Here is a 22,926-nt window from a genome sequence, read left to right as displayed (position 1 = left end):
TACACTGTCAGAAAAAAGGGTACGGTTGGGGTCCGTTTGTGAACACTTAGGGTACAAATGGTGAAGTTGTACCCTTAATGGGTCATAGTTACACCTTAGGGTACTCATATGTACCATTTAGGGGTAAAAAAGGTACAAATATGTTTCCAACTGTCAGAGGGTCCATGTTTGGACCATTTAATCCCCAAACAAAGGTACAATCACTTGTGTGACAAAAGGAGTAAGCCAAAGTGTATGAAACGGTCACCCAAAATAGATTAAACAGAAAGTAAGATATACATTTTCATGAGTTGTTGGTTATTTGGAAGAGATGCACAACATAACCAAATATATTTAAGAGCCCACATCTTTACTGACTAGTTCTGAACAGTATACAAACGCATGACATTTAAATGATTATTCAGAGCATCAAGATAATAACTTTTAAACATAAAGCAAATGTATTAAAGTAGGCCTGCATTTTTAATTGTAATTGTAATTCATTTAGAGTTAAACAAATACATGTACTTATCTTTCTTAACAAAAGCACAATGTAGACGAAACTATTTAACGTTTATTTAACATTATATGGGGTACTTTTACTTTGCCTCAAAGTTCAAGTACGCATTTTCGCAGCCAGCTTTCTTTAAATTCGTGGCGTCCAATGGGATTATAGCCCGCGCGGTGCATTTTATGCGCGCAAAGTTGATATTGTGCACGAGCACGACGGTTATTCCATGTTCAGCATGGCTATCTCACTTCTGACGCTGTCGACGGAGGATCTTCTTCAAAAATGTAAAGAAGCTGGAATACATGTCACTGAAGACGAAGCACAGAAATTCAGAGGTAAGTTTAGTTTTAAGTACTGTGAAAATCCGTTGGTTCCCTTTGCAGTCATGTTCACTTGACATTGCGTCTGTAGCTAGGCCTAACGTTAGAGGGAAACTCGAAAACACTGACCTGACAAAACCAACGCATTGTTATTACATTTTAAGTTTATTGTTATTATAACAATTGTTTTTATTATTTAGCTAGAAATTAAAATGTTACTTTTCGCATAATTTATAACTTACTCTACCGCGAGACAGTGCTCGAGACGCTGACAAAACAGCGGTGAAACGGCCATAGAAACCGTTCAAACCCATCGCATTTTGTGTGAATCGGCTTTTATTTTCACTAAAGCTGGGTCTCAATGTGGAACCACAGATTTATAAATTCAGTTTCCCATTATTTTCTTACTGTTACCCGTGTTCACACCGGACGCAAGCGAACGCCTCTCTTTTATTTTAACGCCTCTCCTAGTCCATCTGAAATTATATAATTTACGAATATCATCCGTGTTGATTTATATTAGTTTTATTTGGTACATATTTAAAAAAAAAAAAAAACCGTTCTAAATATAAGTCCAGGAGAGTCCTAATCATTTAGTCCTGTCAGTCACCACGAGCGAACTAACTCAACTGAGGCGATTTAGCTCGGACATCGAGGCGTGCGTCGGCTTTGAGCCCTTCCAAGGACAGCAAGTCAAGTGAAATTTGTTTACCATTATTTATCAAAACTGGTAAAAACTCGTGAAATAAGTTTCTAGTCTTTGAGCTGCTAATTTAAATAATATTGCTTCTAATCATACACTCTCAGAAAAAAGTAAATTTCTCTGTTAGTGTACATATTAGTACCTTTTAGCTTTTGTACCTTAAGGTACTGCACCAGTGACAGTTTTGTACCTTCTTCTGAGAGTGTATACATACAGAGTTATTGTGTATTTTTCTAAATGGAAGTAATTTTATTATACTGATGAATGCCCATTAAAAATACATTGACTGTATTGTTTAAATAATTGTTAAAATTATTAAAACCTCGAGCTCACACTGATCATTCTTTTTCTTTCTTTCAGAAAATGAGGTGGATGGGGAAACAGTAGAGTGTGGTCTCACGGAGAACATGATCTCACATTTATTTCAAGGCTCCTTTAAAAAACAGGCCAAGTTTAACAAATTTGTACACAAGATGAAGGAGGTGGTAACAACAACACTATAACCAGTGCCAGCAGAATCCTACCAACAAACTTTGACTACAGAAATGTAAGTATAACATTGAGTATTGTGTATTATATTTGTCCTATGTTTAGTGGTTGACCAATATTTATTTTTTTTTATGCCTGATGCCGATATCTTAGAAAGCAGGGTGGCCCAGCAGCACACACAAAAGAAACTCAGTTTATATGATGTGCTAAACATTCAAAATGTGGAGTTTTTATATTTATAATATATGATGCAGTTAAGTAGGGCTGGAACGACGAATAAAATAAATATTAAAATTTATAAAAAATATTAACAAAATTACAAATTTGAACCAGGGAGTTTCTGAAATTTGGTTGATTTGACATGGAATTACTCATTTGCATAATAATTTTTTTTTGAATGAATTCATTGTGCAGCCTTAAATTGAATATCTCTTTGTGATCATAAAAATGTAAGGTAAGGAAATGGTGAATGACATCATGTGTTTTGAGGTTTAACATTTATTATTATTATTATGGACTTTTAGATTTGATCCAATAGGCGATTGCTGTCATTGGTGAGGATGCATCCTCTGTTGAGGGTCATGTGAATGTCCTGCATATCCAGTAGAGCAAAGTGCGACCAGACACCTTGGTGGTCAAAGACCGAATGCAGCGAACGTTTGCGTGGCAAAGAAGGGAGATAAGAGATGGAATGACTGTGGAGGATATACTTAAGAAATACCCTTTCTTAAAAACACCCTCAGAGGTCAGTGATATCACAGATTTTAAATCAGTTCTCAGCTTAAAATAAATGTTAAATATCGATATAAACAAACAGTATGCTAAAATGATCATTCACAGTTATAACTTTTGTAAAAACATTGTAATTTTCTAAACCTTCAGGTGAACAAATATATGTGCATTCAAGCTTAGAAATATTTGTACAGCGATATTACTAAAGGGAAATGACAACGAAAGAGGCATGGCGTTCCCTTTGGTTGGGCACTTGGAACTTAGTTTATGTTGCTATCATTTTCTTTCTGTTAATGTAGCAGTGCATCATGAAGTCAGTTATGTGATTTCACGGGAAGAAATGTAATAAATACGTTACTTTTAGAAGGTGATCTTCTGTCAGAATGAAAGTATTAGTGAATTTTTGTGTGTGTGTTTGTTTATTAATGAACTTTTTTGAATTTCATTTTTCATAAATACCTCAAGATGATTTTAATTGGGTTTATATAATCCTTAAATCGTGTGTGGTAATATGCGAAAGTCATACACAGACTTAAACATTCAGCACGTGAATCACAACAATGGTAACAATTCAAGTTCATTTATTTTCATTACTTGTAACAATAACCATTTTATTTGCTCTTTTTGATGTGCTACTACAGACACAAGACAGCACATAAAATTGTCAAATAAAATCAACTGTAAAACAAAGCAACTGTATAATTTATTCATACCGCAATGCACTCTGGGAGTCAGTGAGTAGCTATACTAAGTCATGAGTAAACCTAAATGTTGCTGCCATCACTTTAAAGGGTTAGTTCACAAAAAAACTCATCAATTACTCGCGTTGTTCCAAACCCGATAGACTTTTGGTCATCGAAACACAAATGAAGATATTTTAAATGAAATCTGAGAGGTTTCTGTCCCATCATTGACAATCCATTTAACTGCAACTTTGTAGCTTTAAAAAGTTCATAAAGAGATCATAAACTAATCAATATGAATTGGTTCAGTCCAAATTTTCTGAAGAGACTCGATAGCTTTATATGATGATTAGATTGAATTTATGCTTTGGTGACGCAGCACTGTAACACGCAAGTGTAAACGCAGTACAGACAATAGTCCCAAAATGTAGTTTATCGCCCACACCTACTCTGTTCATGGACCTTGATATTTTCAGTTAATCAAAAATTTTTTTTTTTTTTGCAAATTGCTGAAATATGACTATCAATGAGTAAAGGAAACCACTTAATGGAGTGTATAAATTAATATGAAAACAGGCAATTTTTAATATTAAATGATTGAATAGTACTTTATTTATGTAGACAAAATTCTTTCAAGGCACTCACGTGGTAAGATAAAAAGCCTTTAATGAACTGGGCTTAAATCATTACAACTAGTTAAAAGTAGATCTACGCGTTTCGGCAAAACAGCCTTCTTTTTCTCACTTTATACATATATATATTTTTTTTTTTATATGTATTTATTTTTTTACTATAGATTCTGACTTCTGTGCAGCACTGATTCTTCTGCTAGATAGTTCTGATAGATGTTGCATTGTTTTACTGATAGATGTTTAACATTTTCTTTTCACAGTGTGATGCTGATACTCCATACCCAACCATACAGTTGGTACAAACTGACTGGAAAATGGCTTTCTCCAAGAGGGTTCAAGTCCTTGTCAAAGTGGATGGTGCAGGGGAATAGGAGTTGAAAAAGGGATAATTGCAGCCTTCAGTGCTTCCTATGTAACTTGGCTTATCCAGCCTACATGAAGAATACACTGACCTTCCTGCAGCATTCCATAGTAAAGATTACTGAGGTGGGTGGCAAGCCCCTTCCAATAACTGTCACCGGAATAATTAATATCCTGTGCTAAAAACGCGACATTCAGCGTGTTTCAAATGTGACTTGACAGTGTGAAGTATGCTTTAAAAGATGTATTAAATACATTTTAAATACATTTTAAATGTCAATACTGTATGGTTTCTGTGTGGGAAGTTTTTAATACCAGTGTCGTATGATTCACACTTCCATGCATACACAGTAAAAGTTGACTTGAATGGAGTGTTATAAAACCAGGGCAAGAGATGGACTTTCAGGCCCTTGACGCACACCCTGCTGATGATAAATTGTTTGTGATCCTTAAGAATGTTTAAGAAAGTTCAAATTAAATGTGTAGTACTGTATTTGGTGAAATGTGTGTTTGTGATTAAATGTTTTAAGGGTATAAAGTTACAATTAATGAAATGTGTACTGTTGGGAAAAGATTGCTTTGTGATTCTTGATGTTCAAAACTGTTTTAGAAAATGTAGAATGTAGTAGAAAAATGTACTTAAAATGAGATCTAGTGCTGTTTTTAAAAAAGTGTAATTTATTCTTAATGTTTTATTACATGATAAAAAAAAAAGGTTAATGAAATGGGATGTACTGATTTTGAAGAAATGTTTAATATAATATTAAGCTTAATATTCTTGCCATTTACAATTTTACAAATACAAATCGTTTTAAAAAGTAAAAGTTACAATTAATGAAATGTGTACTGTCGGGAAAAAATTGCTTTTTGATTCTTGCTGTTTACAATTTTGAGTATAAAAAGTTAACTTTTTTTTTTTTTTCAAAAGTAAAATTGCGCAATATATGCATTCTGTTATGACATTGTGATAGAGCTTATAACATTCATCCTGTGAAAAATGTGAGAATGTAATGGTTTTGAATGTTTAATAAATGTGATAAACAGCATTCTGGCCTTTTTAATGTGCTGTATGGAGTACAAATTTGCCATCAAAGGGTACAAAAGGCTTGTCACTGGGGCAGTACCCTTAAAAGGACGAATTTGCACCTTTTTTAAAGGTACATTATGGTACCATAGCACTATAAGGTACAATTTAGTCAGCAGAGGTACATATTTGCCTTTGAAAGGTACATACTGCAAGGGTACAGATATGTACCCATGTGAAAGGGTACAACGGGTGTACCCTTGAGGGTACTGCCCCAGTGACAAGCCATTGTACCCCTGAAGGTACAAATTTTGCACATTTTTTCTGACAGTGTTATCGTCACAAGACCGCAGGGTTTTATTTGGTTTTGTTTGTGTATGTGTGATTCCAATTCACTTACATTATATGACTGACAGACTGCAACGGTTTGAGTTAAAAATCTTCGTTTGTGTTCTACTGAAGAAACAAAGTCACGTACATCTTGGATGCCCTGGGGGTAAGCAGAAAAACATCACATTTTCATTTTTGGGTGAACTAGCCCTTTAACAGCGCCATCTGTGATGTAAAAAGGAAAACGTCAGAGAACTTTTCCACAATTTGAAAATTACATTTATTTAGATACTATAACTAATAGATATCACCATACTTCCCCAATTAATTAATAACAGTACGACACAGAAGACACTGAAATTTTATGTTTAAATATGCAATTGTGCATTATCTAATTAAAAAAAAATCACTAATTTGCATACATTTCCAGAACAGAAATCTGAACATCGGATTAAGCCAGATTATGAATATCTGTTTTATCACTCCATAAATCAGAAAATACTGCAGAAGTACTCATGTTTTAGGAATAAACCATGTTTTAGGAAAAAATCACCATGGTTTAGGAATAAATCAGGAGAATGTTATGAACAAACCTCCACCACATTCATTAAACCCAACTTCATTAGTCTCATGAGAATATAGTGGAAAGTATTTGTAATGCTCCAGAATGGTGTAACTGAAAACGGAATAAACAGGAAATACTAGGCAGACAGACACAAGGTCCATACAAAGTATTTTCATTAGCAAAACATAAAAGCATGTACAAATGAGATTTTGAGACAGTTATGCTGATAAATCTGTAATTCCTGTTTGTAGTTAACTTGTATAATTATGCAATGCGCAATAACTTTGAGTACTGATGTATGATTATTATTAAGTTCTCTAATGTGCTCCATCTGGATACACATTAAATAGCTGTGTGTGCTATTGTCATCAATTTCATATGTACCTTTACTGGATAAGTTAAGTTCAAGCAACTTTTGTGGTTCACTGTTCCTTTCTTTCATAGATTTACTGCAATTATTCTCAGCTCTTTTCAAATAACATTCCAATTCTTACCAATTCATCAATGGAGGAGTCCAAGTGATGCAATGTCTGTTGCCCAACAAGTCCGCAAGACTAAAATCACACAACTGACTGAAGAAAGGAGGGTCTTCTTGCTTTAAATCTTAGGGGTTTGTTTTTGTGAATTTCCTTCTCTATACAAAGTATTTTCATTAGCAAAACATAAAAGCATGTACAAATGAGATTTTGAGACAGTTATGCTGATAAGTCTGTAATTCCTGTTTGTAGTTAACTTGTATAATTATGCAATGCGCAATAACTTTGAGTACTGATGTATGATTATTATTAAGTTCTCTAATGTGCTCCATCTGGATACACATTAAATAGCTGTGTGTGCTATTGTCATCAATTTCATATGTACCTTTACTGGATAAGTTAAGTTCAAGCAACTTTTGTGGTTCACTGTTCCTTTCTTTCATAGATTTACTGCAATTATTCTCAGCTCTTTTCAAATAACATTCCAATTCTTACCAATTCATCAATGGAGGAGTCCAAGTGATGCAATGTCTGTTGCCCAACAAGTCCACAAGACTAAAATCACACAACTGACTGAAGAAAGGAGGGTCTTCTTGCTTTAAATCTTAGGGGTTTGTTGTTGTGAATTTCCTTCTCTGAAAAAGAGCTCTTTCTCTCAGATATACTTCCCACACAATGTACGCATGTGCAGTGGGCTTTTCAGCCTCAGAAAGCATCATGCCTGAAGACGCCTCCTTGGTAAATGGTTACAATTACAATATGTGACCCTGGACCACAAAACCAGTCATAAGTTGCACGGGTATGTTTGTAGCAATAGCCAACAACATACTTTATGGGTCAAATGATGGATTTTTCTTTTATGTCAAAAATCATTAGGATAAAGATCATGTTCCATGAAGATATTTTGTAAATTTCCAACCGAAAAAATATCAAAACTTAATTTTTGATTAGAAATATGCATTGCTAAGAACTTTATATATATATGTTTATAATACACATTTTAAAATTGTATTGCATACCTGCTGCTGCCATAATAAATACCAATTTCTAATGTTTACGTGCTTTTCTTTTCTTTCTGCTCCCAGTCGCTGTGGTGGAGCAGTTGTGAAGTATTGTTCTTTTAAACACTTTCCAGCATTTCAGAAATAAATATGTATGCAAGTTACACCGAAGTACAACGTTACCTTACGGTGTTCGGGAGTGCTCAAAAAGGGTTTAAACACTGAATTTTGAATCGATTTCTTCTCGTAAACTCAGAGATGTGGATTCGGACGGCAATTAAATTACCACACGACCTTGGTGTAAAAAAACAGTAGGTAATTCGGCCGGGGATTTTTACGGGGGTGGTGAGAAAAAAACACCGACATCCTGGATTCGGACGACAATTAAATCACCAACTACCCCCTGTAAATGGTGAAAATCACTTACGTCCTCCTGAGAAGCAATTACCGTCCGAATAGGGCTTAAAACTGCTCATGTGAGTGAAGAAATAATTTTCTTTTTCTAAATATGAGACGCCCTCGCCACCATATATGCGTCTATATTCGGTTCATTACGGTAGTGATATACACAGGTGAGGAAGTTATCTAGTTTCACCCGTGAGATGCAGTCGGCAGCTCACCGGTTTACTTGATTTTACACAAATACCTGATCACAAAGCATTAAAGGTGAGTTATTTTCTTTATTTTGTTTAGTCACACCACTGAATGAACCATGTATCACTTAATAATCCAAATATAGTGCATGCGTTTATTTACAACAGTGTTGCTTGGAGATTTTCATGTCAATAATCAGTGTCAGACAGACAAGACTGTCTACTTGTTTGTCTGTTATGTTTGTGCACATTTATGACCATAAAGAAGTGATTCTAAAAATGTAGAAATGAGGGAGTGCTGATGAATCTTTATCGTATGTATGTGGCAATATAGAACAGACATTGCGAAGACAAAGATTGTTCTTCATTGATTATCAGCTAAGATAGAGGACTTTGTCCCACACTCACTGCCGCTTGGTGCGCTCCGATCGACCGTAAGTGTCCTGTAAAGTGAACTTTACAACTCATTCAGAAATCTAAAGAGCGTACGTGTTTAATTCGAAGGGAAGGCAAACGGCATAGGGATAAGGTACATCAATTCGCAGGCAGTTGAGAGGGGGAATTATACCAGTAAGACCAGTACGTAAAGAAGCTGGAATTAAATAAACGCGGTGAAAAGGACTGGAGGCAGCTTGTTGGAGTTTCCAGGTGTGTCTACAATGTTGTTTGCATTAGACACACCCATGCTTGTCAGTCCTAGTTATTTTTGAGTATTGTACTGAATTGTCTTCACCTTTAAACAGAAAATCTCACAGGATTGACAGTTTATGGTATCGAGTGTTTAAATATAGGCTATTGTTATTATTATTAGTAGCAGTATCATCATCATTATCACACATGTATTACAAGCTGTAGATATTTTGTTTTTCTAATGTTGCTAGCTACTAATAGGGCCTACTTAAAAAGAGGAAAATGATCTAAAATCCCAAACAATTAAAAAAAAAAAAAAAATCTGTCAGTTAGCACAATTACTTTAGATTATATGCAAAAACATAAAACTCATCAGAACTTGTATGATCTTGTTGAACTCAAAAAGGTAAAACATGGAAAGAGGCCTTTAAAAAAGTGTGTGTGACCAGGATATAGTAGCATTTTATCTTGAAATAATGTATGCTGCTGTTTTGCCTTCTGACAGGTAGTTTCAAGGAGGTTTCTTATTTAAATCTAATTTGCAGGAAATTTTGTAGGACGTATTTTGTGCCCTGTCTCAAGAATCAGTTTGGTGCTGTACTTTTAGCATTTGCAGTGTCTCTGGACAAAACCATCATTTCCTGTTCTGTGTTTCTTTTTTCTTCAGCCAAACAGAAATGAAGACTCCGGCTCCCCTTCAGACTGAAATGAAGGCGAACACAGATGCCAGACTACAGCGAAACTATAGCAGTTCGAGGCTGGAAAATCGCTTTCTGGCTCAAGCGCCCTCAGTATTGTCTCAGCATCAGCACACATCTCCATCCTGGGCCAAGCAGACCTCCATCTCCTCACAATGTCCAGCACTCCAGCCAACCAGCCTGTCATCCACCATGGCCACCTCCTCTCTTCTGTCATCCACAACGATGAGCTCACGATCCTCTTCCTCCTCTCTGCTGAGCACTAAGAATACCCTCCTAATGGAGCCTTCACTTCATTTTCCAGTCTCATCCTCTCTAACCTCCTCCTGTTCCCATAATCCTTTACTCTCTTACTCCAAAATGTCAACTCCCAGTGCTGCCCCACCTCTCTGCTCCTATCCGTCACCTTCAATGGAGAATAAAGCAATCTCAAATGAAAAGAGAGAAGCTGAAGACATGCCTTTGTCACCTGAAGGGCTGCTGGGATCTAGTGAGGAGCCTAGACGGGTATAGAGTGATTTCTTCTAATGCTTTGTAAGAATGTATGTAAATTAATGTAGCATAATTTTTTCAGATTTATTTTTAATTCCGCCTCCAGAAATTTGTACTTTCATTACTTATATTTACTTACAAATACCTTGCAAGGATGGGTATTTTCTTTGGGAAATGCAAATATAGTTAACTATATTCTCTCTGTACATCTTAACAGGATGCGAGTCATGAAAGCTTGGAAGAGGATGACCAGAAGTTGTCTTCTGAGATGCCTGTTCTGAATATGGATTTAGATGGTGAGGGGGAGCAGACTGTAGCTCCTCATGAGGAGTTTGGGGTGCTTGAAGCAAGCAAGGATGAGCATCTTGTGGAATTGAGGGACAGAAAGGTGAGTCGAGTGAGCACAATTCTAGGGTTTGTGTGAACCTAAATAATGGTTAATAATGTGCTAGCCCTACTTATTTATTTTTAGCTTTGTTTATATGCATTCTTTGGTGATTATATTTAGACAGTCAGCACACATGTGCATGTTAAATTTAGTCTTTTATTTTCCCTTTATGCCTTATATCATAAAGGTGTGGATAATTCAGATTGTTTGGAATTTTCACAGTAACATTTGGGTATCCTTAATTAACATGAATTGATTAATGAATGAGCTTTATATATAATATTTTATAATATAATATTTGAAATCAGTCAACATTTCTTATGTGACAGTTCTTTTGTTTGTCCTTCAGAACAACCTGCTGAATATGGTGTGCTGCTCCCTTGTCAATAAGAGCTGTACCCCGGGCCAGAAAGACTGGGATAAGAAGAGGAGTGTGTGGGCCATTATTAAGATTCTGGCCATAGATTACTACAGAAGACCCTGAGTTTCTCCTAAAGGTTGGTGTTTTTTGCCTGTGTGAGTGTGTGGGGGTTATGTTGTCAGGTGTTAAAAGGGTTAATGAACTGAGAAATCAAAAATTCCCTTGATCATTTGATATATAAAATGCTATAAAAACATCCTGTAAGTTTCAGAACTCAAAACTTCCCCATTAGTCTTAAAAACAGCTTGTATTGAAGCCAATCTGCCAAACGACAGGTTGTGGAATGTAACACTTTATGACGTAATAGTGTGGCTAAATACTGCCTGCTAATAGTGTGGCTAAAGATCAATGCCTGCTTCAACATCACAGCCTGTTTAGCCCCACCCACCGATTTGCGCACATAGTAAGTAAATTTCTTATTTTTGAGTTTTGAAACATAAAAACAGGATGTTTTTATAGTACAATGACCTCTTATATGTCATGAACTTAATTTCAAAACTAGTTTTGCATATTTGCATTGGTTTTAGGTTGCAGTCTATACTAGGCAGGAACTAAACATTCGTATCACAGCCAACTTCCTGCTGGCACTGGCGGCCCATCTGCCTGGTTCTAAGCCACACTTGAGAAGATACTTTTGTGCTGCTGTGCAGCTGCCATCTGATTGGCTGGAGGTGACAAGAATCTATAGCATGGTAAGTGTTAATATTAAATATCATGACTGCCCTTAAGAAATGATCACCATATTTGTACTTATACCATATTCATATGGCGATTACGGTTTTAGCATGGTACATGTTTATATAAGGATTTTATTTTGCTCCTATTGTATTATTCTTGTTTTTCATGCTTTTTAAATGTTTTTGTTCAGTGTTTCAGTAAATCTTTACCCTCCTGCCTGAAAAAAGCTTTAGCAGATAAATTTAAGCAGTTCACTGAATATCAGCTGGCCAAATACAATACACGGAAGCATCGCTGCAAACACAACAAGAAACGAAAGAAAGGAGAGGTAATATGTCAAAAAAAACTTTTAAAAACGTTTAAATTTTTAAGAAATTTTGAATACCATATTTTCAGTGTTGCACACATCATAACATACGATTTCATTTTAGATTTTTTCCATTCCACATCACTTTTAAAATGCTTTTGTTTCCTATCCCTCTACTTTCAGAAAATCTCTGCTGCACAGTGGAAAATGTGGGGTGACCTTGTCAGAGTTGATGACTCCATTCTCAAAAAATATGTGAGCTTTGTTTTGTTTAGTTTGATCTGTTTGATATTACATACCATTACAAATTACTATTGCACATTGTCACTACTGAACATCTTATGATGCAGTTCTGCATGTTTTGATACAGTTGGAGAGCCAGAATCGTACTGCAACGGATAAAAAACAGAGTGAATTCAGCCTCAAGAAAATGATAACACGCCTTCACATCAAAGAACCTGCAGAACATGTCATGGCCATTCTGGGAAAGAAGTTAGTCCTACAAGCTGGCATATACATTTTTTTAGCCAAATATTCTTCAGTCCATTGTAACTTCCAGCCATGAGTGAGCATGTTTGTTGTCTGTCTTTGCATGCAGATACCCGAGTGATCTGAAGGCCTTCTCTCGCAGTGGTCTTAGTGGGGTTTGGGAGAGAGAGAGAGCTGGAAAGCCAATGAAAACTAAGCAGCCCGACACGTGGGAATGCAAACTAAGTCAGGAGGGAAACAAAGCTGCCACCTGGGAGAAACTCATCGGTGTGAATGAGGGACATGCACTGGGTCATTAACTGGCTTAATTCTTGAACATCTACTCAAACTAAAGTGTATGTTTTTTGTAATTGCAGATGGAAAGTCTCTTCCTTTTATGGCAATGCTGAGGAACCTGAGGAACATGATCTCTGTGGGCATCAGTGAGAAACATCATACTAAGATCCTCAACAGACTGACCTCGAAGGTGAGCATCTCTTAATTCAGTCTTTTGCACACTGAAACTTATGTAGCATGATTAAGTAATTTATGGGTTTATGGTGTTTAATCTTCCAGAATGCTGTAATCCAGAGCAGGCAGTTTCCTTTCCGTTTTCTGTCTGCATATAAAGTCATTTTGGAGCTCAGTAAATTTGGTAAGTTTATGTATGAAGGATGTTTGTCAACCAGTCAGATTTTAGGGTTAAGTTTTCAGGTTGATGTTGGGGTTTCAACAACAGTTTCAAGCTATAATATAATGTTCCTTGATTTTAGAGGTCAGTAAAGGTTAGGACTGTATTTGTTTAGCAGGAAAAAGATACTGATCCATAAACTTGCCCTGCTTGGCAAAATCATATTAACAGTTCGGCTATATGAGATGAAAAGTACAATATACACTATTATTTTTTGTAAGAAATTGATACTTTTTTTTCCAGCAGCAAGGATTTATTACATTGATGAGAAGTGACAACAAGGACATTAATAATGTTACAAACGGTTTCTATTTCAAATAAATGCTGTTTTTTAACACTCTGTTCATCAAAATGTTGCACAGTTTCCACAAAAATATTAAGTAGCACTGTTTTCAAAATTGTTAATAATGTGCTTTAAGAACCAAATCAGCAAATTAGAATGATCTTTCTGAAGGATCATGTGACAATGAAGACTGGAGTAATGATTGCTGAAAATTAAATGAGTAAATTTAATTTTAAAATATATTAAAATAGAAAGGAGTTATTCAAATTGTAATAATATTTCACAGTATTACTGTATTTTTGATCAAATAAGTGCAGCTTTGCTGAGCATCTTTCTTTCAAAAATGTAAAAAAATCTTATGGACCTCAAACATTTGAACAGTAGTGCACAATGAATTTAGTCCTCATGAAAGACATATTTATGGCATTTTTGGGAATTTTAGTATTTTAATCTACAAAACTTTGGATCTCACTGGATGTCGATGAATCCATATTAATCTAAATGAGAGAGCACATTCCCACAGTGTCTTCGATAGACCTGCGCCTGAGGAAGTTTGAGTGACATGTTCTCCCTTTTCAGCTGGTGGGCCTGTGGTCGAGGTGCCAAGCTCCAGGGAGATCCTGCAAGGGGTTCTTAAGAAATTCCCGAAGAGCAAACGATTCCGACGATACAAATGGGAAACAACAGCACGCAAGAGACTGAGGATTACAATGAGAGTTCCCTTCGTCTACCGCATATTCAATATCAAACGCAATCTCCTGAAAAAAGCAAAGTGTGTATTGCTGAATTTTTAGTGTAATATTAAACAAAACCTTTACATAGTATTAAGATTTTGGATCAAAAAATACTACTATAATAAACAAGTTTAGTTCATTTTACCCCTGCATTGACTTTGTTTTTTGTGGTGTAACTTGTTAGTCAGAAGCTGTACACTCAGGAGCTTCTGAACAAGTACTGCTGTGCTTTGGAGAAAGCTGTACAGATCTCCTGCAAGTACAACATCCCGCCTCTCCCTGGACGCACTCTTGTGATGTATAATGCTATAATGTGATTTTAAATAATAATAAAAATCATTTCAGAGGATCGGGACTGGAGTGGCGCTAATGTTGTCTGCTTGCCCCCTGAAAGCACTGATAACATCGATGAGAATAAACTCACAGCATCGGTCAGATAACAGCATCTTATTGTTTCATTTATCAGCACAGTATAGTTGTACCTTTGTGCATTTTTCAGAGTGACTGTGGATTTTTATTTTTGTTACATTTTAGAAATTAGGCTTCTAGTATAAATGAAACATATTGTGAACTGTATTTTCTACAGGAACAGGAAGCTGCAATGCTTTTATGCTTGATGATTAACTACTGTAGCGAAGATTCCCAAGTCATGCTGTTTAGCCACCAAGGCCTCCAGGAGGTCAAAGTGAAGTCTGATGTGCTTTTGGATAATGTGAGACAAGCAATGAAGCAACTGAAGGTAAGAATTTCCCTTTTATTGTGAACATACTCTTTGTTAATCTAATTGCCCTTTTTCCATTTGATATTTACATTAAAATAAAACACTTAAAAAATGAAAACAAAATAACAAATAAAATGAAACAATAATAAAATGTTTAATATAGCACTATGAAGTAAAATCAGTCATTGATATTCTACAAGTGTAGTTAGACATCATGACATTGTAATCTACAGAATGGAAAGTGGATATTCATTTTGAGGTTCACTAAAGATTGGTTTTAACTGTGTTATTAAATTATTAGTAAAAAGAGTAGAAAAAAGCATGTATAGTTGCATGTCAAATATTATACTATAATGCACTTTGATGTTCTTCTTGACATTATGACATTGTTTTCTGATGATGTCACACCTTTTTGTGTTTTATTCTCTCTGTGTCTCTCTCTGTCCCTCTATGGCTCAGGATTTGAATGCCTACTATGTACAATCCGAATGCATATCTCGTGCAGCATTCTTTGCTAAGCTATCTGAAGAGAAGACAAAGGTTTTGTATTTATGGTTATTCCAGAAGGCATCAAAAATATTTTGCATATGACATGTCTGTTAAAATATCTCCCTCCACAGCTGGATCATATAGTTGTGTTTGAAAGTTACTACACCAATGTAGATTTAATGGCGGAGATCAGTAACTATCGACAGATCAACCGTGATACTGTTGTGATACGTGTGCTGCTCAGAAAAATGTAAGTATTATGAAACTTGTTTTATCTCGATTTCCAAAACTGAAATTTTATATGTTTTCATTAAAATGTCTGCTGCTTGAAGCAGAAATGTCACAAAAATGGTTGTAGTTGCAAATAAATCTTGTATTGTTTGTTTTGAACAGGTCTCCAATTTATACTTTGAAATACAAACTGAGCTCCAACATTATAGAGCTTTGGGGGTTTAGCGAGCAGATCCTGAAGTAAGATCTTTAGCTGAATCTTATGTTGTATTCAGTATATGTTCTTTCTTGTGAAATACTTTAAGATGTTATTTTGTGAAAAAAAAAAAACTTCTAGTTGTTAGTAAGAGCTAGTGTAGGATCTACCAAGTATTTACTATCATTCAAAAAGTTCAAATTGTTTTGAAAGAAGCTTTTAAATGTGAAAATAAAAAATGTTTTTGAATGTATTTTAAAATGTAACTTTTGTGATGGCAATGCTGAATTTTCAGCAGTCACTGCTTCAGTCTTCAATGTCACATGATCCTTCAAAAATCATTTCAGCATGCTGATTTAGTGCTCAAGAAACATTATTTATCTTATTAATATCGATGCTGAAAACAGTACTGCTTAATATTTTTGTGTAAACTGTAATAAATGTTTTTCAAGATTCTTTTATGAATAGAAAGTTCAAAAGAACAGCATTTATATAAAATATAAATATTTTGTAACAAATTACTGTGACATCTACTGTGACATCAACAATGCATCTTTGCTGAATAAAAATAATTTATTTTTATTATCTAATAATAATCTCATAATATTTTGTTTTTTTGTATAATACGTTTCCTAAAGCTTATGTCATTATTTTAAACTTCAGTTGCAAATACGTAAATTAGAATAGGAAATTTCAGCATTAGAATATGTTAACAGTTGTTCATAGAATCCCCCATCTGGAATTTTTGTAACTACAGTTTTTATTTTTATGTTAGTGCATATAAGTAGAAATGATTCAAAACCATACTTCCTTATGTCAGTTTGTAAACAACAATGTATTTTACTTCTTACTAATTTACTTTTGAATCTATTCTGATAGAGAGTGGCTGGAGTTTCAGATGTTTATTTAGAGTTGTTCTATGGTTGTAGGATTGTCTCAGAGAGAGGCTCCTCGAGGATGCTGCAGCATGTGGAGCACATGGACAGAGTCTATAACATCCCGCCACCACAGGGGCACAAAACTGAACCTGAGAGAGCTGCTGATGTCATCTTACTGCCGGCAACACCAAAGTTAAGGTATGACCATTAAAAAATCCATAAGTTTCTTGTATTAAATTGTTCATCAAATGTTCGGTGGTTGTGGTCCAGCATATATTCCAGTGGAGACCAGACAGGCCATTAATATATTGAAAATATATTACTAAATAAAACCTGTCTTCATAATTTCCCTTTTCTCTCTTTTCATAGATGGAAGGGTGTGCGAGTGTTCATCTCTTCTACGTTCAGGGACATGCATGTGGAGAGGGATGTTCTTGTGTGTAGCGTGTTTCCCGAGCTCAGGAGAGGAGCCGCTCTGCACTACCTCTACCTGCAGGAAGTGGAGCTGCGCTGGGGCGTCACAGAGGAGGAGTCTAACCGTGCTATGGAGCTCTGTCTGTCGGAGGTCTGCCGCAGCCAGCTGCTGCTCGGGATTCTGGGAGAGAGATACGGCCTTGTGCCGCTCCGCTCCGCCCCACCCTACCTGAGCTTCCTCAATACAGCTGGGTAATTACATTTATTTGTCTGATAGATGCTTTATCAAAAGTGTGATACAAGTGATGAGTCACATACAATCTTGCTGCACAGCATGTAGTTTAATGTTCACCACAGTTAAAAGTTGACTAGAAAGTTGTAAGCTAGATAAGAGAATCGAGGTAAAAAGTATAAGTACACTACCGTTCAGAAGTTTGGGGCCAGTACGTTTTTTTTTCAAAGACACTAATGAGCAATTCCATGCAAATGCCAACCTTACCATGAAAACCTTTTTTTTTTTTTTACCGAAAGAACAAAACCCTATTTCTAAATTGTGCATTTAGGGCTGTATTTTACTGCATTAATTTGCTTTAATAGAAATTTGAAGGGAATCGCCATGTTTATCCACCACAAATAAGGTGTGCACCGAAAGTAAAATGACATTTTCATCCTACTGTATTTCATGTTTTCAAAAGAGAGATCAAAGGCCGCCCATTTTTAAATTCATGTCAACAGTAAGCATTTTGTAGAAAGATGGAGACCTGTCTGAAAAAAAAAACACCCACTTTGTCCTAACAACAGTGATTTTTTTAATTTATACGCTTTAGATTTATGAAGTCACGATGCTTCAGTGCTCTGTCACGTCTGTAACAATTTAAAGATTAAGTTCATATCATATAACAATTATTAACACAATTAACTAGAAACTTTCTGTACAAAGCCAAATTATGTCCATTCTAATGATGATCAACATCTCATCTCCCTTCTTTGCTCTGATCAACCATAATAATATGACTGTTACAGATGCTTCATATCAGTATGGTACAGACGTACCACAGGACAAATAACTAAAACTATTTTTTAATGTAAAATAATGTTCATTGTCTATTTTATTTTATTTATACCACAAATAAGGTGTGCACCGAAAGTAAAATGACATTTTCATCCTACTGTATTTCATGTTTTCAAAAGAGAGATCAAAGGCCGCCCATTTTTAAATTCATGTCAACAGTAAGCATTTTGTAGAAAGATGGAGACCTGTCTGAAAAAAAAAACACCCACTTTGTCCTAACAACAGTGATTTTTTTAATTTATACGCTTTAGATTTATGAAGTCACGATGCTTCAGTGCTCTGTCACGTCTGTAACAATTTAAAGATTAAGTTCATATCATATAACAATTATTAACACAATTAACTAGAAACTTTCTGTACAAAGCCAAATTATGTCCATTCTAATGATGATCAACATCTCATCTCCCTTCTTTGCTCTGATCAACCATAATAATATGACTGTTACAGATGCTTCATATCAGTATGGTACAGACGTACCACAGGACAAATAACTAAAACTATTTTTTAATGTAAAATAATGTTCATTGTCTATTTTATTTTATTTATACCTTTTATGAGTTTCAAATATCTCTTGTCGCTAGCTGCACTGCTTGCATGTGGAGAGCAAGAGTTTGCATGTTGCTCGGCGCGAGTGCTGTAACAGCTGAGTTTGACGTGCAAGAGATGTGCTGTTGTGTTTCCTGACAAACATCATTCATTCTTTTTTTGTAATTTTGTCTAATATTTTTCTTCATCTCATATCCTTATTTGTCTTATTTCGCATCATTGCAAATTAAAATGGTTTCATTTTAAAAAATGCATCCAGGTGCCATAGTCTCTGTTGGTAATTGCGTTTTGATGCTTGGCCGTCAGCGTGATGCACCAGGATTCTTGATTTGTCAGAACAGGCCACTTTCTTCCAATCATCCACGGTCCAATCTTGATGGCCTTGGGCCTATTTCTGGCTGGGTGGTTGGCTACACAGGCCCATATGCAGAAGGCTGTGATGAACGGAGTGCTGTGACACATTGCCCTGGTCACCACTGTTGTAGATGCTGGTGATTTTATTGCATTGTGTCCCTGCGGTCGCTGTGAGAAGTGCTTGATTGTCTTCGCTCCCCTCTGGTATCAGCGAGTTGTGGATGACACACCGCTGGATGATAGTTCAGTCAACAGCGCTGAAAGCTCTGGAATTTGTTTAGAGCAAGCTCGGAGTTCAATTTTTGTGCAGTGTTGTCAGCTTCATTGATTATTATGGAAGTTTTCGCTCAATCAGTATGGTGGCGGTGCTGAGTTTCAGTGATTATAATAGGAGCTCTCTTTTTGTATATATCACATTTGTCATGCAGCAATTTCTGCATTGACAACCTTATTTAAATGGTGTATTGAATTTGAAACTGTGATGATTGACAGTGATAAATGCAATTGATAAATGAAATTGACTGATGATTAATGCAAACTTGCACACTTGTTCTGTGTAATGTGTAATGTGTTTTCTTTTATAGAAAGACTGCTCTTTTGATATAATTCAATAATAGTACACATTTGTTACTGCAGAATTTCATGCAATGCTCTTAATAAAACTTTTGAATTCAGTTATCTTTTGATGCTGCTCATTTGTCAACTATGGTATTGATTTAGTATACTGATTCAATACAGATTCTGGTATCGTACCGAAGCCAAAATTGTGATATTGAGCCATCCCTAATATGACACGAGTTTGGGCTCCTTGTCCTGAAGTTTCATGAATTGTTTTCATTCTTCACTCTGCCAGCTGAACTCTGCGCCTGATGGGTTATCCAGCACTGAAATGGAGATTCGACAGTTTCAAGCTCTGTATCCAGACTCTGCCCAGAGCCGCATGTTCTTCTACTTCAGATCACCTCGTCTCGCCAGGTATACATTCATTTATTATTTGTCAGCTGATCACATTCATTTTGTCTCTGTAGTTGACAGCAGCATAAAATGAAATAATGGAAAACATAACATCAACTGCAAGCTGATGTTTCTGAGGCTCTGTGATTTACATTGAATACAGTATGTCACATTATCTACATTTCATGTGTTTATGTTTAGTTCGGTGCCAGTGGCATGGAGGACAGACTTTGTGGCAGAATCCAAAGAAGCTGAAGCTAAAATGAACAGCCTGAAAACATCGATCCGGAACAACGACTTCAAAGTGACAGAAAAGTGAGTTCAGTACATTTGTTTTGTCAGCACAGTGAGTGTTTATGTGTTTATTTTTTCACTGCTTCATATTCTCTTAGTTATCCCTGTGAATGGGGTGGGGTGGTGGATGGAAAGCCCTATCTGAAAGGCCTGGAGGACTTTGGGAAGGCGGCGCTGGAGGATATCTGGGAAGCCATACAGCAGCTCTTTGTGAAGGTCAGACTAGGAGTTCCACTTTTTGGGGGCCACTCAATCAAGGATAAATAAATATGAGTATGCAATTTAATAAAAAATTACTACATTGAAAATATAGTATTCATTTTAATTCAGTACTTCCATATTTTCAGTTTGCTAATTTAAACATTATATTTTCTGTTAGATTGTTAATTTATTTCAGTGTTTTTATTAAATTATATTTGCATTTAAAATTGTTTATTCTATTCATATCAATGTATTCAACATCATTTCCTTTCTTGTTTTGTAGGAGACAGATGAAGATTTGGCCTCAGAGATTAAGGAACAGGAAGTGCATCAGGATGCCCAACAGCGGCAGTTTCACGGCAGGGCAAAGCTTATTTCTATGGCAACAGCAAAAGTTCAAGAATGTCAGCAAAAAGGAGGAATTCTGATGGTTGAGGGAAATCCTGGAGAGGGCAAAACTGTGTTCATGGTATTTATACATTGAATAAATAACCATCGTTCTTCATGTATTAATTTTTCTGAACACTGACGTTAATCTGAATATCTCTCTGTGTCTTCTGTTTATTAAGGCTGCCCTGGCCCAGGCACTCAAAACCTCTGTCAAAAACAAGAAAGCCCCTCTGTGTGATGTCATATGCTATTCCACAGATGCTAGCCAGTCAGCTTGCAGTATTGTGCAGCTTCTTCGCTGTCTTGTTCAATGGCTGAGGAAAAGAAAAGACGATGTGGAGTTGCCTCCAAACACATATTATAAGTAAGGAAGTATCTGATGTAACATGCATCGTCATTTCAGAAAAATTATTTCATAATTATTCTCTTATTGCATCACAGAGACTTGTTGTCGGAGTTCCACTTGAACTTGAATGAGTTTAACAAAAAGAAGCCACTGGCATTGCTTGTTGATGGGGCGGACCGTATCCATGACAGTCGAGGTCAAAGGGTGTCAGAATGGATCCCACAGCACATCCCTAAAGTGAGAGAGAGGAACATGCACGCACAAAAACATATGCACACTTACTGGAAATAAGTGCTAGAGTTAAAATGATTGAACCTTCTCATCAACATGTGACTGTGTTCGTTGTCCTCTCAGGGTGTCTGTTTGGTCTTGTGTGTTACTTCAGAATCATCCCTACGAAAAACTCTTAGCAAAAGTAAAGGTACTGTGTCATTTCCACTGGGGCAATTATCTTTACCTGACAAGAAAGAGAAAGCAGAAGCAGCTTGTTGAGTTTGGAAAGAAACAGAGCGATTCTGCTTTCAATAAACAGGTGAACTTCCCTTTTGCTGTTGGAGTAATATAAGAAAAAATTGAGACCTCTTTTTGCATATCTAGTAAATTTATCATTGTATTTCCTCTGTAGCTTCAGACACTGCTGACAAAGAAAGGCTCTGTGAGTCCACTCTACCTCCGTTTGGCTTGTGAGGAGCTTAAGAATTATGCCTCCTTTGAGAAGGTAAATAATTGTTAAAGAATTAATTTTGTAAGTATTTTTTTAGTGTTTCACATAATGTTATTTTACTGTGAAGTTGAACATAATATTGATGATTAAATTTGTCATTTAGATGAAGGACAGCCTCCAGTCTCTTCCTCAGTCTCTTGGTGAGCTGGTGCAGCACAGTCTGCTGAGGCTGCAGAATCAATATTGCAGAGCAGGACTGGGATGGGCATTAGCTACACTTGCCATCAGCTCTACTGGTAAACAACATAGTATTTATTGCTCTGCAATAATTAATTAATTGCTGTATTACAATGTATGTTCATTCTTTAAATTTGGCTCTACAGGGGTCCAGGGTTGGCCTGTCCAATTAAATTATCCAACCCTCCTCTCTTAAAAGGATAGTTCACCCAAAAATTAAAATTTGATGTTTATCTGCTTACACCCAGGGCATCCAAGATGTAGGTGACTTTGTTTCTTCAGTAGAAAACAAACAAAGATTTTTGCAGTCTGTCGGTCTTATAATGGAAGTGAATGGGAATCACGGCTTTGAGAGTAAAAAAAACATACACAAACAAAACCAAATTAAACCCTGCGGCTCGTGACGATACATTGATGTGTAAAGACACGAAACTGAACAGTATTTATATCGTTTTTTACCTCTGATGCACTGCAATGTCTGAACTGTCTAAACTGTCCTGAGCGCGTCCTGGACAGCCGGCGCATGACGTGTCTTCTTCTTCTTCTTCTTGCTTTACGGCGGATCGCAGACTTATAAGTGCATTACCGCCACCTATCTCCCACTGACACTTGACACTCTATCTACGATCTCAATTAGGAGTGTCAATGGTCCATTTGAGAGATAGGTGGCGGTAATGCACTTATAAGTCTGCGATCCGCTGTAAAGCAAGAAGAAGAAGAAGACGCCTCACGCGCCTGCTGTTGAGAACGC

At 36.1% G+C, this 22,926-nt stretch overlaps 1 pseudogene; it reads left to right on the top strand.

Moving 5' to 3' along the window:
• The first annotated feature begins 8,375 nt into the window (after positions 1 to 8,375).
• The window catches only part of LOC107668945 (telomerase protein component 1-like), a 28,186-nt pseudogene continuing 13,635 nt past the window's right edge, over positions 8,376 to 22,926 (top strand).

This window comes from Sinocyclocheilus anshuiensis, unplaced genomic scaffold (genome assembly GCF_001515605.1).
Source record: "Sinocyclocheilus anshuiensis isolate Anshui unplaced genomic scaffold, SAMN03320099.WGS_v1.1 scaffold4, whole genome shotgun sequence".
In the NCBI taxonomy this organism is placed as follows: domain Eukaryota; kingdom Metazoa; phylum Chordata; class Actinopteri; order Cypriniformes; family Cyprinidae; genus Sinocyclocheilus; species Sinocyclocheilus anshuiensis.
The sequence above is the reverse complement of the archived record's forward strand: the minus strand, read 5'-3'. Positions and strand labels throughout refer to the sequence as shown.